This window comes from Lagenorhynchus albirostris, chromosome 10 (genome assembly GCF_949774975.1).
Source record: "Lagenorhynchus albirostris chromosome 10, mLagAlb1.1, whole genome shotgun sequence".
NCBI lineage: Eukaryota > Metazoa > Chordata > Mammalia > Artiodactyla > Delphinidae > Lagenorhynchus > Lagenorhynchus albirostris.
Window position 1 is genome coordinate 26670826 of NC_083104.1, and position 16227 is coordinate 26687052.

Here is a 16227-nt window from a genome sequence, read left to right on the forward strand (position 1 = left end):
CGGAACACACTGCACTCAGTTAACAAGAACGCTGCTTACAGGCAAGTTATCATTTCAATAGATATTGAAAAATAAATTTCAGAGCTCAGAAAGTCGACTTTTCTCATTTAACAGTTCTGCAGAGGGGCAGCTCCAGAGTTTCTATTGAGCTGGGCCTTCTTAGAGGCAGCCCTTTGTTCATTTTATAAATTGGGGAGAGCTAAACTGCTAAAAGACTACAACATGAGAATATGATTCCTTTTCTTCCATCTTGACCCCAAAACAATGCAGGGCAGAAGTTCTTGGTTAGGATGCCTGTTCTGTAGTCCTAAACCTTCCCTCCAGTGGTACCCAAAGGTCTAGCCGCAGTCTCCAACCAAGCTTTTGTCAGAAATAAAGTTGACATTTTGATCTTTATTTATACTTGCCCTGGGTCTATTGCTCAAGTATTTCTAAACTCAGGTAAAGAAGAAGGGGGCTTGAGGTCAGCCATGTGATTGGAAAGGGGAATGGCCATGGCCATTGGCAACATTGCTATAGGCTGTCTCTGCACAGCAAACACTTGGAAAAAGTGGCGTATGGAAATGGGATAGAATAAATGCAGCCTGCAGAACAACTCTTGATGCTTCTGCCGTTGATCTCAATTTTGTGTAGCATTATCCTTTTCAGTTTCATTAATGATAAATAAAAATGGAATGCTATTTCCAATCAAATTTAAGTTGGAGGAAGGCATATTCCATATAGAGTGAATAACGTTTAAATATGCAGAATCAATTGCATAGATTTCTAGGTGGAATTTAACGGTGGCAATAGTATCAATATGGCGCAGAGGCAAAGAGTAATAGAAGCACCAGGGCCTGGTGGCTGGGATGTAGCGTGTGGACCGTGAAGCACCTTGTGTGCTGTGCAAAGGAACATGATCCTTATCTTGGAGTTGCCAGGGAACTGATGTTGTATTTATTTTCCACTTCTTGAGATGAAGAAAAGAGAATTTAACTTTGTACCTCTCCTCAAGGTTTAGAGATTTGCCTCCTAACTACACACTAGATTTATGATAATGCTCACATTCATACCATGCCTCTCAGGGAGCTAGAACATTGGTTTTTAAATTCCAGTGGGTTTAGGAATTAGCTGAGTTCTCCATTAACTGTGCTGACCCCTAGACCCTACCCTCAAAGAGCCTGGTTGAGTTGCTCTTGAGTGAGCTCTGGCAAGCTGGGTTGATTCTGAGGGCCCAGATCTTTGGATTACACTTTGAGGACTGTAAATGATTACAATTTAAACAAAACTCCCCCTACTCCGGTCCTGTGAACAAAAGGTCTGAATGTACTTTCAGATGGAATTAGCAACGTTGCTTCCAGTCTCCACTAGAGGGTAGTATATCAGAATTCTGAGTTTTGAACAAAACTTGTTTAAATTGTGCGATTTTGTTTTTGTTGTTGTTTTGGGGTGTTTTTTGTTTGTTGTTTTGAGAATCAGAGGGTTTAAAACTTTTTTTTAATGTGGATTTTTTCCCACATGGAAATGTTGAAAGGAAAAGCATTCTTTGGAAAACTTATTCCCCCTTTGTTTTTTTCTAGTTTAATCAAATGACTTGCTCAGATTAAAATACTTCCTCAGTTGCTAACGCACTGTCGTTCTGGGTGATGGAATTATAGGATGTTAGTGATAATACCTCCTCTGTTTTACAGATGAGAGACATGAACCCCAGGAATAAACTAGCTCAAGGCCTCTACAGTTAGTAGTGGAGTTGAGGATAGACCCCAGGTGGCCTGACCATCAATTCAACATCATTTTCCATAAACCATCTTATAAAAAATTTAGATAATTTTGGGAGTGCTCGGGATGGAGAAAGGAATGCTGCATTATCACATTTTAGTTCCTTTAGCTACAGTTCTAATGAGAGTCAGAACCTGAAATATTCATTTGAAACAGACTTGAGAGCTGTATGAAGTAACCATGCTTAATGACTTTATAAATCTGGTGTCTCCTCTGTAGATGAAGCTCCCCACTTCTCTTTTTCTCTTTTTCTGCTGGATTATTACCAGTTCTGAGTTAAAACCCTTTGATTTCTGTCTTTTGATCTTGTGCGCATGGCTTTATTGTTGTTGTTTCTAAATGGTGGAAACATAGCTTCCAAGTAAGGACAAAATAAATTAGGATTTAAAAGAACAATAGCAAGTGAGCATTGTCAAATAAGGGAAAAATGGGTATAAATGTTCCAGTAGGTCAGCCAGTTTATATTTTAAGTTGTCTTGGCTTTGATAAAGAAATCTGTGCAAAAGGGTTGCACTTTCTCTCTCTCTCTCTTTTTTTTTTTTTCTTTTTTTTTCTGACATGAGGCATTTGCTTCCCTGAATGCCTTAGTGTCTGGTGAAGCCACGTGCTTTTTTTTTTTTTGACATGGTTCTCACCCCCAAGAGCTGCTAAAAGAAAAAATGACCTTTTCTTAGAAGGATGTTGACCACTTTCAATCTAGGTGCTAGTATTTGGCCAGCCCAACAATGGTATTATGGTATTATCCCCATGAGGAAGTAGCAATAGTGTTACTTCTTTGTTGTGATGGGAGTGATTTCCTGAGATGGAAGATTTAAGAATTTAATTGGGGTATAAGAAGGAGTCAATAGGCAGTAACCTAACATTTTCCCCTTTTTAATGGGAAACTACCGGTCATTTCATGCCCTTTAAAATGGTATCTCCTGAGCATCCCACTTATATAAAACCCTAGATTTCCAAGGTGTAAACCAGCCTTACTATTATAATAAAAACTAATTTTGCCAAGCTCCTGGTAAGTGTCAAGCAATAGGCTAAGAGGTTAATCCATCAGATCTTATTTATCCCTCATAACCTTATGAGGTAGTTGCTATTATTATCCCCATTTTACAGATGATGAAACTGAGACTGACATGGACTAAGGAATTAATATAAAAAAACTAGAAGTAGATGAGTTGTTACTTAAATCCAGGCAGGCGAAGTACAAGTGCCTGCACTTCACCACTCTGTTATCCCATGCTTAATTTACATACAGCCCCTAGGATGGCAACACAGAGAGAAATGTATCCCATGGTGCAGAACCATTTAAAATTGAAACATGATGTGTATCTATCTTCTCTTTAAGGTTAACGTGTTCTTAGCAGGGGGAAAAAAGGTTAATTATTGGCCACACCTCAGCCAGTAAGAGTAGCCTGCAAAAGCTGAGATAGGGTTAATGTCTAGGATAAAATTCAAGCCAGACCTGATTTTCATGCTCTATTTACTGTAGCAGACCATAATCCTTCCTTCAGAATCTCTGAAAACAGAAAGAATAAATAGCAAATATATTAAAAGGACCAGAACCTAGAATTGCAGTGCATATTTACATTAGAGACAGGTGTTATTTCAGATATAGCTTAAATTACATTTCTGGGGCATCAATTGGGTATGTGCCTCAATTCACAAGAGTTTAAAGCTCCATCTTTACAAGATTATCCAGAGTGCTCACTGAGATGTGCAAGAGGGAAAAGAAAAGCACTGGAAGGAAAGAGAAACACTGAAATTCTTACTCCAAGGATTGGCCTGGGTATATACTGGGTGGTCCATGTACCACACGTGGTGTCTGAGATGATGCAAGATGGTACATGAATACATTTTTATAGAGAAATGTTAATAATTGCATAATAATTAAATGAGTTTTGGGGGGGGAAACCTAGCATCTAAAAGTCAGTGGTTTTTATGGATAGTCCTTAGGACAAGTCTGGGTTTTAAGGAGTGAGCAAACAAATTTGATTTGAACACAAGTATTAAGTGAATAATATTCATAGAGATAGACAGATATGGGAAGAATTTTGAAGGTGTTATACAAGAGGGATTGAAGTTTGGGAAACTGTAGTGTGGCAGAATCAGTATATGATAAAGGATCTAGATACGTGGGTCCAATTTCTTGTTCTGAAATGGACCAACCATATGACTGTGGGTAAACCATTTCACACCTGTAATCCACAGTAGCTTTGACTAAAAAATGAGAGGTCTAGACCAGATCAGGGAGGCCCTTCCAGGGACCAGGGACCCATAGAAGACCTTGGCATTACCACAAAGGGTCTGAGAACTCATGAACTCAGTAAGCAATGACTCGGGATTCAATCAGTACATCCTAATGGTAAACATATGACTGATTTACAAAAGCATATAGATGCTGTCATGATTAGTTATGAATTTAATTAACTTGAACTAACTTAAGTGAAAACTCTACTGAATGCATAGGTACTTGAACTTAATGTACATTCTCCAAAAAACAGATACTAAAAGTACAATTGATATTTTTGATATCGTCACACATCCATGCAGATTTTCCCTATTAATACAGTTTAAACTTCCATACTGTGGAAAAATTACAACTGTGCACAACACAGAAAGGTGGCCCAAGAGATGGCGAATGGAAGCTAATTAGTTCCCCTGTTACATGATAGTGCTGAGGGGAAAATACCCTCATTTGATCTTTTATCTGACCTAGAATACCTGCACACAGAAGAGACACACTCATCCTAATGACCTTACATACCCAGGCCAAATTTCAAAAAAGTAAATTTGTAGATAACTGTTTTGGATGGAAATTACCTTAATGATAACAATGGTAATAATGATTGAATTGCACCCATTTATTTAGTATATGATGTGTGTGTGTGTATATATCAGATACTGTGCTCAGTAAATCTTTCAGTGTATGAATACCCTTAATTTGTAGTTGATGAAACTGTAAGTCAGGGAGGTTGAGGTTTGTGCCCAAGACCATAAATCCATAAGGTGCCAATACCAGGATTCAAATCCAGAGCTCTTTGGTTCCAAATGTCTACCATACTACGCTGTTTTCTGAGATAATGAAAATGGAGAATTCTAAACAGACATAGGCATAGGAGAAAGAGCTGTAAGTATAAGTTCAGCAGAATTTTCTTTGAAGGAAGATAAAGGCTCTGAAGTTAAAAGAAGAGATGATTCAATCATATAAGACCCATTGGGGGTCACTGTTAGGATTAGGCCAGGACTGAGAGTGAGTATTAAGTTTTCACAGCTAAGGTCCCATTACTGTATCTCCTGCCAGTTATTGAAAAGTCTTTCTCAAAAGTTAGGCTACTGAATAATGACAGGATTCTGATGGCTGTCCCCATACTTATAGAACTGTTCAGACATATTTTTTGCAGCATCAGTTGGCATCATCCAACAACCTAGTAATTTGAGGGACTAGACTGATGTAGAAAGCTTATTGCTGATTGCTTGAATCAAACATTGTAATCATCATATATCCGTAGTTGTTCTCCTATGTCGAGGAAACGCCTGTGAGACAAGCCCAATGGGAAAGGAGTTAAATAATATTCTGGGTACACGATCACTTGTAGAATGGCTTGGGACATTGTTTGTTTGCACTCCAGCTACGCTGAATGGAAAAGAAACTCATTCATCCTTTCATTCAAAATACATTTGATGAGTTCCTATCATGTGGAGGTTACTAATTACTAAAGAATGCCAGTAAATGATACAGGGATCAGAGTCAGAGAAGTCCCAATCTTTATCCCTCACTGATCGTCAAGACTGATTTTCTAACTAAAAGTGCATGATTTCTTCTGGCCACTGTTGTCTATATATAACAGTGATTTATGATACCATAGTTGTGAGAACACTGGACAAAGAGCCAGGGAGAAGTGATCAAGTCCCAGTTTTCCTGCCTACCAGCTAAAGGACCTTGGATAAATTGGGAAACTCTGGGATTCAGAATATATGGAGATAAGAATATTTCAAGTCAAAGAAAGATCTAAAGCAATGATCCTTTCTCCCATCTTATAAAGACTATTTACTCTCCTCCAAATCTACATGAGAGAATCCCAGGGTTCAGAGAAGCTCATGAAATAACATCACTCCAAGATGTATGCAATCAAGCTATTTGCTGGTGTCTGGTGTCTCAGGTGGGCAGGAAGCAAAAACAAGTTTTACTTTTTCCTATGCAACTCCTGGAGTAGCCGCTTGGTGGTGCCAGATGGCCTGTGTTTGTTTATTTGCAGACAAAACTTCCAGAAACAATTTTTTTTCTATACCTATAAGACTACCAGGGAGTCCTCTCCTCTTTGCTGTTTATACATATCTTCAGTCCGGGTTTAACCCATAAAAAGGTATTGAAGGGGACATCTGGAAATCTTAAGAGCATAGTAAACTGAGGAGAAAATAAATAAAGGAGAAATGAAACTAAGGAGAAAGGTAGAGGAAGGAAACAAATGTAATACTCAGCAAAGTGTCACAAATGTCAGATTCAGAAACAAATTCAAGTAATTGTCTTTAACCATAAGTTAAAGAGACGGTATGGTCGCTCGCAGGTGCAACTGTCTCATCTATAAAATGAAGATAATGATACCTTATCTTCCTAGAGGGAAGGCTGGCTTTCAGCTCCAAGACCGCAGGCTCTGTTAAAGGGACTGATCAAATTGAGACCGTGTTTACCTCTCAGGAGCCTCTCTCCCCTCATGGTAGGAGGAGTCTAAGCAGAATGGGTTTATCTGGCCAAGATGGCAGTTACACGTTCAAGTTTGGAGAGTCTTCATAAACCCCCTGTGCACTGCTGCCCCTGTCACCTGAGCCATCTCATCTCCCTGGTGACCTAAGACAACAGCCTCCTATATGGCCTCCCCTCTCCCTCCCTTCCTCTCTATAACCCATTCTGCATCCAACTGCCTGAGTCAATTCAGTCATGCACTCTCCTCCTTCAATCCCTTCGATGGCCACCCGTCACATTTAGAATAAAATCCAAACTCCTTCCTGTGGATGCCAAGGTCCTACATGATCTGGTGTCTGCCTGCCTGTGGCAGGCAGTGCTGGTTGACTATCCAATACTGTATCAATGTTCTCTTCTTTCTTGTGAGCAGAAATCTGATGCTGTGAGTGACAGCATGAGCTCAGTCATAAACTCTCAACTCCCTGGATTCTCGTGAGTTAGGAGTAGCCAGACAACCCATTTCTAGCTAAGGAAGTATGAGGGGAAGACTTCTGGTGAGGTCCTTCTGGGAAAGCTCTTGTTCCCCATCATTTCCGAAAAGGACAAATTCAGCATGCATGGCTCTTTTACCCTTCGCCTATCTTCTTCCTGCCTTGATTAGGAATGGAATACCCATAGGGAGAGTGACTATTTCATGACCATGAGGATAAAGCCTACATGCTCAATATAGAGAAGCAAAAGATAAAGGTATCTTGAGGCCCTGATAGCACAGAATGTGATACCACCTTGAACCCCATACCTCTAGATTTTTTCTAATGTGATAAAAATACACCTATATTCAGTTAAGTGACTGTTGTCTGGTTTTTGTTTCAAGTTGCCAAAAATAATTTTATGTAATATTCTCTCTCTGATTTTGTCTTTTATGTTTCTCCCTTACTCATCCCACTTGGTACAGGTGTGCTGTGCTGTGCATCCCAGATCTTCCCCTTCAAACAGAAAGGTCTGTTTTCCTACCTTTTAGGAAGATTAAGTAACAGTATTCACCTCTTAGACTTAGAGGATGGCCTTGTTTGAAGAGAGGTGTCTTTCCGAAAGTATCACACTCCTTCTGAGGCAGCCCACATGCAATGTCTAAGAGGCTTAGCGATAGAAATCCCAGCCCCATCCTTTTTCCAAAGGGGACAACCATGAAGGACTATTCCAAATTCAGAGTTATTGTGGGGTTGGATGAGGCCTTTGTTGAGACTGTGTCATAGCCCAACTACTCTCTCTTTCCAACTTTGCTTCTTCCCTTCCCTTCCAAAAATATCGATCCCCGAAGTATTCCCTAATAAACCTCCTGCGTGGTTTTTTTTTTTTTGCAACCTACATATTTTATTAATCCTCCTGCATGTTAATCACCATCTATGAGTCTTCTCAGGGAGCCCAACTTTCAAGGACCCATGTCCCTTCCAGGCGCAAGCAGTAAACCTCCCTGTATTCTCGTGGAGCCTCTTCCCTTTCCCTGAGGAGTGTGGAGCCCAGGTTTGAGAGGTGGGAACATAAGATCTCTGAGTCATTGCATGCAGTACAGCAGCCGAGGGAGTGCTTGATCTACAGCAGATTTTGAGTCATCGAGAAATACATTCTTACGTGTTAAACCACTGAGATTTGGTGGTTGTTACCAAAGCCTAAAACTAGCCTAGCCTGTTACAGGGTTTTGACTACACAAATGTAACAAAAACTTTCCGGCACTTATTCTGAAATGCCTTTTGCTCGTCAAGATAAAAATAATGTGACTGGTCTTTTTTCAGCCACCTATAGACTCCCCCTTACACCTTGAGTTAAAAATCACAGGACAGAAGTCAGGAGGCATTTTGTAAGAGATGAGAATATTTTAAAATTTGAAATAGGCCCTTTTCCTCAAACTCAAGGCATAACACCAGTTCTGACCTCCTCCGGATCAGTCTTTCTAAATTTTCACGGTATTGTCCTAGTCTTAGGTTCTGCCGTTCACCACCTTCCTTTTGGGTTTGGCTGAGCCACGAATTATCCTGAAACTTGGCAGTACACTGTATAAGGAGTTGAGTTCTTTCATCTAGACAGCCAAGGCCATGCTCACAGCTGTTCACTGCTTGTCCCTTTATTAGGAAGAATATTTTGTTTAAAGGATCTCTAAAGTGGCAGAAGCTTGACACACAACTTCCATTAAACAAGAAGTCTACAGAAAGGAGCCATGCTCTGCTCAGCACTTTGCAAGAAACTATTGGGTATGGACTCTCGCATAGAGGCATATAGGATATTCTTCTACTACTGTTCTGATGGCTGCCTTAACTACTACCATCAGCTGCCACTTATTGATAATGAACAATGTGCCTGGCTCTGTGCTAACCCCTTTAGAGATGTTGCTTAATTTGGTTCTCCCTACAGCAGTGTATGGTACAAATTCCTATTCCTATTTTACCACCAAGGAAACTGAGACTCAGAAAAGGCAAACTTTCCTAAAATTGTACAGCTGGATAGCATTAAAGCCAGGATTCAGATCTGGTTTTGCTGACTTAAGAGCCCATGCATTTAACCACAGACCTCTGCCGACTTCCATGTGGGGAAAGAGGAGAGTCACAAATGTAGGGCTGAGATATTCTTCCCCTCAGTCCGTCTGTTTATCTCCTGGCTGCTTTGTACTTTGCTTAGGATCTAGAAGGTCTGACACAGGAGATACTTTTTCAGCTTGGAAGGATTCATTTTCAATAAAAAAGAGTAGTTTGATAGCCCTTACTTCAGGGAAGGGAAAGGCATTTTAAAGCTAGTACAAGTGAGTTTTCCCCTTGAATTCAGTGTTAAATGGCTCTTGCAAGGACTCCCTGAAAGTTGTTTTCCCCCCACCAGCCAGATTTTGGCTGACAGATTACATCTTTGCCTGAGAAGTTGCTGCCAGGCTAAACTCCCTCACACGTGCTCCTTTGTGCCAATGGCGTGTTGTCAGGGATGAGGATGCAACCAGCAAGCACGGCCAGAGAGGCTAAGATAGAGTCCTACAGACCGTCTGCATGGCTCTCCAGCCTCCTGGGCTGCTTTGAGACCCTCCCAAGGACATCCTTTACACTGGGGTATTATCCACCAAGCACTGAAGAAGAATCTCCCCTTTCTGTAAGACACTCTCTGTCAGGGACTGGTGTTTATCTGTATCCTCCTTAAATTGCCAGTGACACTGCAGAGAAGACCTGTAAGACTGAACTTGGGTGGCGTCAAGTGGATGGTGACATCTGCTACATTATACAGCTAGCAGTTCAGCTCTTGCAGCTGACAGCAAAATGTCTTCACACGTTGCAGGGGTGATTCTGTTCCCTGCTCTCCTTTCCTGGGAGGTTGCCCTTCAGCATCTGGGTCTGAGAATGCCCGTTGGTCCGACATAGCCCGCAAGGAGGAACGTGTTCTCAGTGGTCCAGAGGAGACCCCCAGGGCCTGGCTGCTCACCACGCTGCCTTCCCCAGCAGCATCCCTTGCATGGCTGAAGGGGAGCAGGATTAGACCAGTGTTTCCTAAAATATATTTGATTCTTTCTCATAACAATTGTTGATTCACAGTGAGTATAAACATATTGAGTAGCTACTCAATCCTAGGGCTCCTTTTTCTTGTGTCTCTAGGTGAAATCTCTTTTAATCTCTTTCCATTCTCTTTCAAGGTGATATCATCCAGTCCCGTGGATCGAAAGTCTTGACTTCCCAAATTATATATCATTTAACCTTCTCCTTGGAACACTAAACTTATCTACCCTAGTGTCTGCTTGACAGCGCCACTTGCAGTTATCACAGGCTTTCAAACTAGAGATATTTAGTTCCAAATTCTTCACTTCTTCCCCTTCAATTTGATTTATGCATCTTCCAGTCTTTCCCATACTCCTCTCAATCAAATTAGAAGCCAAGTGGATCGATCAGAGTCCAGTTGGGAGAGAAACCACAACAGTGAATTGAACAGAGACTTGTTCAAATACAAAGATATATTTGTATTTGATATATAGGTATAGAGTTGTTAACCAGATAATATGAGTATGGCTGGTGAGGGCCTACTGTATAGCACAGGGGGAAAAAAAGGTACAGTCTGTTTGCAGGACATATATTAAGTTAACGTTAAAAATGCATTCCAATATACATTCGATGCAGACAAATACCGTTTGATTCCACTTCTACGAGGTACCTAGAATAGTCAAATTCATAGAGTCATGAAGTACATTGGTAGATGCCAGGGGCCTGGGGGGAGGGGGAGGGAGAGTTAGTGTTTAATGGGGACAGAGTTTCAGTTTAGGAAGGTGAAAAAGCGGGAGATGGATGATGGTGAGAGTTGCACAACAATGTGAATGTACTTAGCGCCACTGAACTGTACAGTTAAATAGGGTTAAAATAGTATGTTTTATATTATGTGACTTCTACGACAATAAAAAACATTAAAAAAAAATTAGAGGTGAAGGTCAGACACCCAAGGAAGCAGTGCCAGTTGGCACTGGTGTCTCTGAAAGGAGGGCCATGAGGCTGGTTCTGTGAGTGTCGGAAAACTGCAACCTGGGTTAGCCTCTGCCATGGGCAGGAAGAGCTTCTGCTGGGGTCAAGAAGTCGGAGGCTGGAGTGATTTTTATGGGAGCAGAAAGCCTACAGGAAGGACCTGGGCCCTTCTCTTTTCTCCTGCTTTTCAGTCTCTCTGTCACACTTGCTATTGGCAGAGATTGACAGGGAGCAGCTGGGAAAGCAGAAAGGTGGTTTGTTGCGTTCCAGCCCCAGAACCACACCGTGGAGTGTAGAAGGGCAGCCTTCAAGCTGAGAGACAGTAACCTAATAATCAACCTATCCATTATTAGCCACTTGATAATTCAGTTATCCTTGGTTCTTTCTTCCTGTTTAACTACAGCAGCAAATCCACCAGGAAGTCCTGATACTACTGTCTCCAAAATAGTCCTTAATTTTGTTGACTTTTTTCCTTCTTTCCTGACATAAACTTGATCTAAAGCTCCATAACCTCTAACCTGGACTCTGGCAATATCTGTCTAACTGGATTTCTAAATTTCACTCTTGCTTTCCTCCAAATTACATATTCATTCAATAAAGGTTCATTGGGCACCTGTTATGCACCAGGAACCAACCCAGTCACTTTGATTACAACAGTGAAGAAAACAGATGAAGCCCTGTCCTTGTAGAGCTTTCATTTTAGTCACTCATGTGGACCCAGAGCAGCAAGGTGGCTCGATTAAAATTGACTTTACACTGTGTAGCGTCAGAGGCTTTTCTATTTCAAATACGGTAGAACAAAAGCCAAACTCTATGAAGTATAAAGTCTGGTATGATCTGATGACTTCCCACCTCTTCAAACTCCGTGCTGTCCCTCTTCTTCTGTATGCTCTGAACACAGTGGCCAAGTTTCAGTTTCCTGGACATGCCAAAATTTTAATTCTCTTCCTTGTTAGACATATGTCTCCCCCACTAGACTGAAAGTTTCATGAGAGCAGGATCAGTGTCTATAGGCTAGCAAATAGTGCAGTGCCAGCTATTCTATATTTGTAGAATGAATTAATCAATTAAAAGCTCCAAGAAGTCAGTTTAATGTTGTATAACCCAGCAATATCCAAACTTATTTGGCCACAGAATCATTCTTAACGTATTATCTCTCAACCCTCCTGAAGAACTCATGATTTGTTAATACACATTGGGGAACACAAGCTTTCAGCTGGATCCTCTCTGGCCCCTTGCTTAACTCCAGTAAAAACGCCTTTCAACCACAGAGTACTTAGAATCAAGTTTTACTCTCTCAAAATGCAAAGAGAAAAGGATTTATGGGTCCTTTTTATGAGACCCCAGGAGGCATCCTAGGTTGGAGACAAAGCTATGGTCATTGAGTTCTAAAAAGATTGGATTCCAATGCCAACTCTCATCTGTAAAGTGAAGATTACAATTCTGACATTTCAGGATAGTTGGAAAGGTATAATGAAATAAAACGCACAAAGCACCTGGTATAATATGTGGCACAGAGTAGGTTCTCAATAAATATTAATTCCCACACTCTCACCTATTCCCTTTTGTCCATCTATTGAGACATAAATAGCTAACAGTCTGCAGGGAATAATGGAGAAATAGACAGCAAAACTTTGGTACAGATTTTATTAACTACTAGTGGAAAGGATTATCAACTAATGCATTTTTATAATTTTTCATCTGTATAATTTGCTCAGCTCTGCAGTAAATGTAAGACATGGTCCTGCCCTTGAGAATTTAAAAATAATTGGGGAAAAACAACTAACTGAAAAGAAATAACTAGAGAGATAAAAGATGCCAATAAGAAATAAGAGTTATAAGAAAGGAGGCATAAGGTTTGACGTATCTGAGGTTCTCTCATAAAGGCATGGATTTGCGATTCCTCTTAGGGAGCCTCCTATACTGAGCAGTTTCACAAACACTTTTGGATGGACTTGGGGAAATCCACCCCAAATAAAAGGAAATTCTGATTTAACAATTTGTCCTTCCAAGATCAGGGCACATATTAAGCAGTCTGTCCTCAAAAATCCCCAACTAAAGAAAGATCCAAACTACTTTCTAAAACCTGACTTCTCAGCAGAGTACTTCATTACAGACCCTGATGAAATCATTGGGTAATGATTACCCAATCATTAGTTAAGTCCATGTCACCTGTAACCTGCCTTCGCTAATCAAGGTCGTTTTACTTGTTGCTACAAAACCCTTGCTTGTCCTCCAAGGGGCACATAGCCTAAACTGTAAGACGTTCACCTGAGTTGTTTTCCAGGAACTTGGACTCAGCTGTGTCTAGTTCTAGCTGAGCCTGTTACGCCAAGATAGGCCCACTGACCCTCCAACTGGGCATGTGCCAGTGTCTGCTCGGTGACCTTTTGACGTCAGAGGACGGAAAACTCCACCCTCAGATCGTGCTAAGCACCTCCAGTTGCCCGTGCGGAGCCCTGTAGCCTAGTTACGCCTGCGCAGAAGGAAGATTCCCGCACCTTTTTCCAATCACCTTTCCCCACGCCCCGCATGCCTCTGCCCGCCCTGCTGCTTTGTTCCTCATCCCATAAATACCCCACCCCAGGCTGCTACTCTCCTCCAGCCTTTTGCCTTCCGGGCGGGCGGGAGGTGGGTTTGAGATGTGTTCTTCTGTTTTCTCTCTTGGCTGTCTTTCTACTGAACCTCCTTTTTGCTGTAAACCTCGGGGTCTGGGCTTCTTGGGTTTGCTGAGTGCCGGGCAAAACGAAGCCGATTCAGGAACACTGGAAAGTTCAAATGGCAGGCTAATTTTTCTTCTTCACCAAAATTGAAAATCCCTTGAACTTTGAGAAGTCTGTGTTCTCTACTAAGGCGGATAGAAACTGAAGAGAACAAAATGACAGCAGGACTAACCTGTGCGGAGGGATGTCTGGAAGGGATTCCACAGAATACTATTTCTGCAAAAGGCTATCACCTTGGGTCTCCTTAGAAAAAGACATGAAGTGAAGGAAGGCACTGTGGTCCCTGTCCCACAAGTCTAATTTGTGAAAGTAAATGAAATTAGTTTGGGGAAGAGGCTGAAGGGTGGCCACAAGATTTTCTTGCATACTGAGTGAGGTATCAGTGAAGCACCCAGGAAGACATTAAATATGAAGTTAAATGACCAGAAGTGCTGTTCGTCTACAGTTAGGATAAAATTAAATCCAGGTTTTGAAATGGGTTCTGAACCTTGTAATTTATCGAGGGGACCTGGGGGAAAGAGAACGGGCAAATCAGTTGGCCTGCACCCCTCTGTCAGCCTAAGCAGCTCCAGTCTGTCTTCTTAATGTCTTAATTCTGTGTCCGAAAAATGTGTTCACTGCTTTCAAAAGACAAAGTTACAATAGTAGGTGACTTGAGGATTCTCCAGATTCTAAGTGTGGATCTGCAGAACTGGGAGAGTTTCCAGTGCAAAACAGACCCTGCCTAAAGTTCCCCTAAAGGTGGTTACCTTCTGGGATTATGGCTTTTCTTCTGTGAGGTGATTTTCCACATTGCATTTCTTCAGTTTCCTATGACCTACTGACTTGATTACAGCTTTCAGTATTAGGCAGAATTTTTTCTATTAAAAACAGTCTAATGAGGAGAATCTTACATGGGATTTCTCAAATATAAACCAAGTCCTAGTTTAATGAATTGGCTAATGATTCATCTTTAACATTAAATTTTTGGTAGGAATGTGTGTTGGGCATACAAATGCTTGAGAATCCACGAAACAGTATATTGGTGAGAGAGAGATAAAACAGCCATCAGATATTTAAAATCCAAAGGAAGGATATACAGGAAGATGGAAAGAAAGAAACAAGGGTTAAAATACGAAATAAGAGGGAGGGGGAAAAAAGGGAGAGCAAAAACAAAAACAGCTTACAGAAAATCAAGATAAATGTCTTTTTTTTAAAGTAAAACCTAAGTGGTTTTACCTTCCTCCATCCTTTCTTCAGCTATTCTCCTGTTGCTCAGTCTTCTGAACAGCTGGTTAAAAGGGCAGGAATGGTGATTGTGAAAATGACTAAAAAGGAAAGGAAAAGAGAAAATAAAGGAAAATAAGATTGTAGGAACCCACACCAAGCAAATCTACTTTACTTGCCGCAAACATGATTTAGAGCAACCTTGCCAAGGTCTGATCCTGAGATAGAGAGAAAAGAGGGAATTCAAAGGAAAGAACTTGTATAAAACAATTTTCATCGACAATCTACTTAGAATGAAATTTCTCTTAGGGCCTGACCAGTCCTAATTTCCATGAGGATTTAGCTTTTGGCTAGATGACTTGCTCCTGGAGGAAAGCAATCCCTAAAAATAGCCTTTTCATTATTCTTAGCACCAGGGCTTGCTTAGGAGATGCAGCTGAGTTAAATAAAAGTACTTAACTAATGCTGACCAGACATATAAAAGGAAATAATGACTTTCATTAGTGAAATATGTACAACTGAAATCTCTATTTTAATTACTCAAATGGTTTCCACAATGATGTTTGACTGTTTTTTCTCTTAGTAAAAACAATGTCCTGTTAGGGAAAAAATGTTAGCTAACATGAGTTCTGTGGCGTTTTCTAAGCCCCGTTTAATTGGAAAAGCTGAATGAATCCAAGAAATATCAAAAAACAAAATACCCATCAAGCACAGGATTTTAGGCAGCACCGAGCAAGACCAACACCATCTACGTCCTGTGGAGCTTCCAGTCTATAGAGAAGGATGGTTATTAAGCAAATCATTACCTAATTATTTGATTAAAATTGTGTTGAATGCTACAGTGGAAGAAGGTGATGTAGCTGAACCTGTTAGCAAGGGAGAAGTAGCACCAAAAGGGTCTGAGAGGATGACAGAGGCCTGTAAGATTATGAGAAGCTGTCCCTAGCTGTGTCTTGTTTTAAGCTGAGCCCCAAATTACTCAGAAGTTTCCGTGGTAAGCCCTGGATTGTACATTAAAATTGTCAGTGTCTTGAACTTGTGACACAGCTGATTCTGGGGTACAAGGACTTATGCATTCTAAAATTTCTCCCATTGTTTACCTTTTCCTGACCTTTCAAATATAAAATGCTATGTAGATTTCCAGACCAGATGTGTATTTTTGAATGATAGCTGAGTTTAGGTTTTTTAAAAATTCTGTTACTGAAGGAAGAAAGTAAACCTTAGAGAATGCAGGACAATAATCATTATCAAATTATGGTCTGTGAATGTAATACGGTGCTGTTACCAAGTCCAAGCTCCTACTTCTCGCCACAGGACTGGCCAGTAAGTCGAGAGACAAGGGGCAAGGAATAACAACTTCATTCAGGAAGCCAGCAAACCGAGCAGA

General features: G+C 40.9%; 1 long non-coding RNA gene across 1 annotated transcript in view; it reads left to right on the forward strand.

Moving 5' to 3' along the window:
• The window catches only part of LOC132526880 (uncharacterized), a 248661-nt gene that overhangs the window by 33159 nt on the left and 199275 nt on the right, over positions 1–16227 (forward strand). The gene's annotated exons all lie outside the window — the stretch shown is intronic.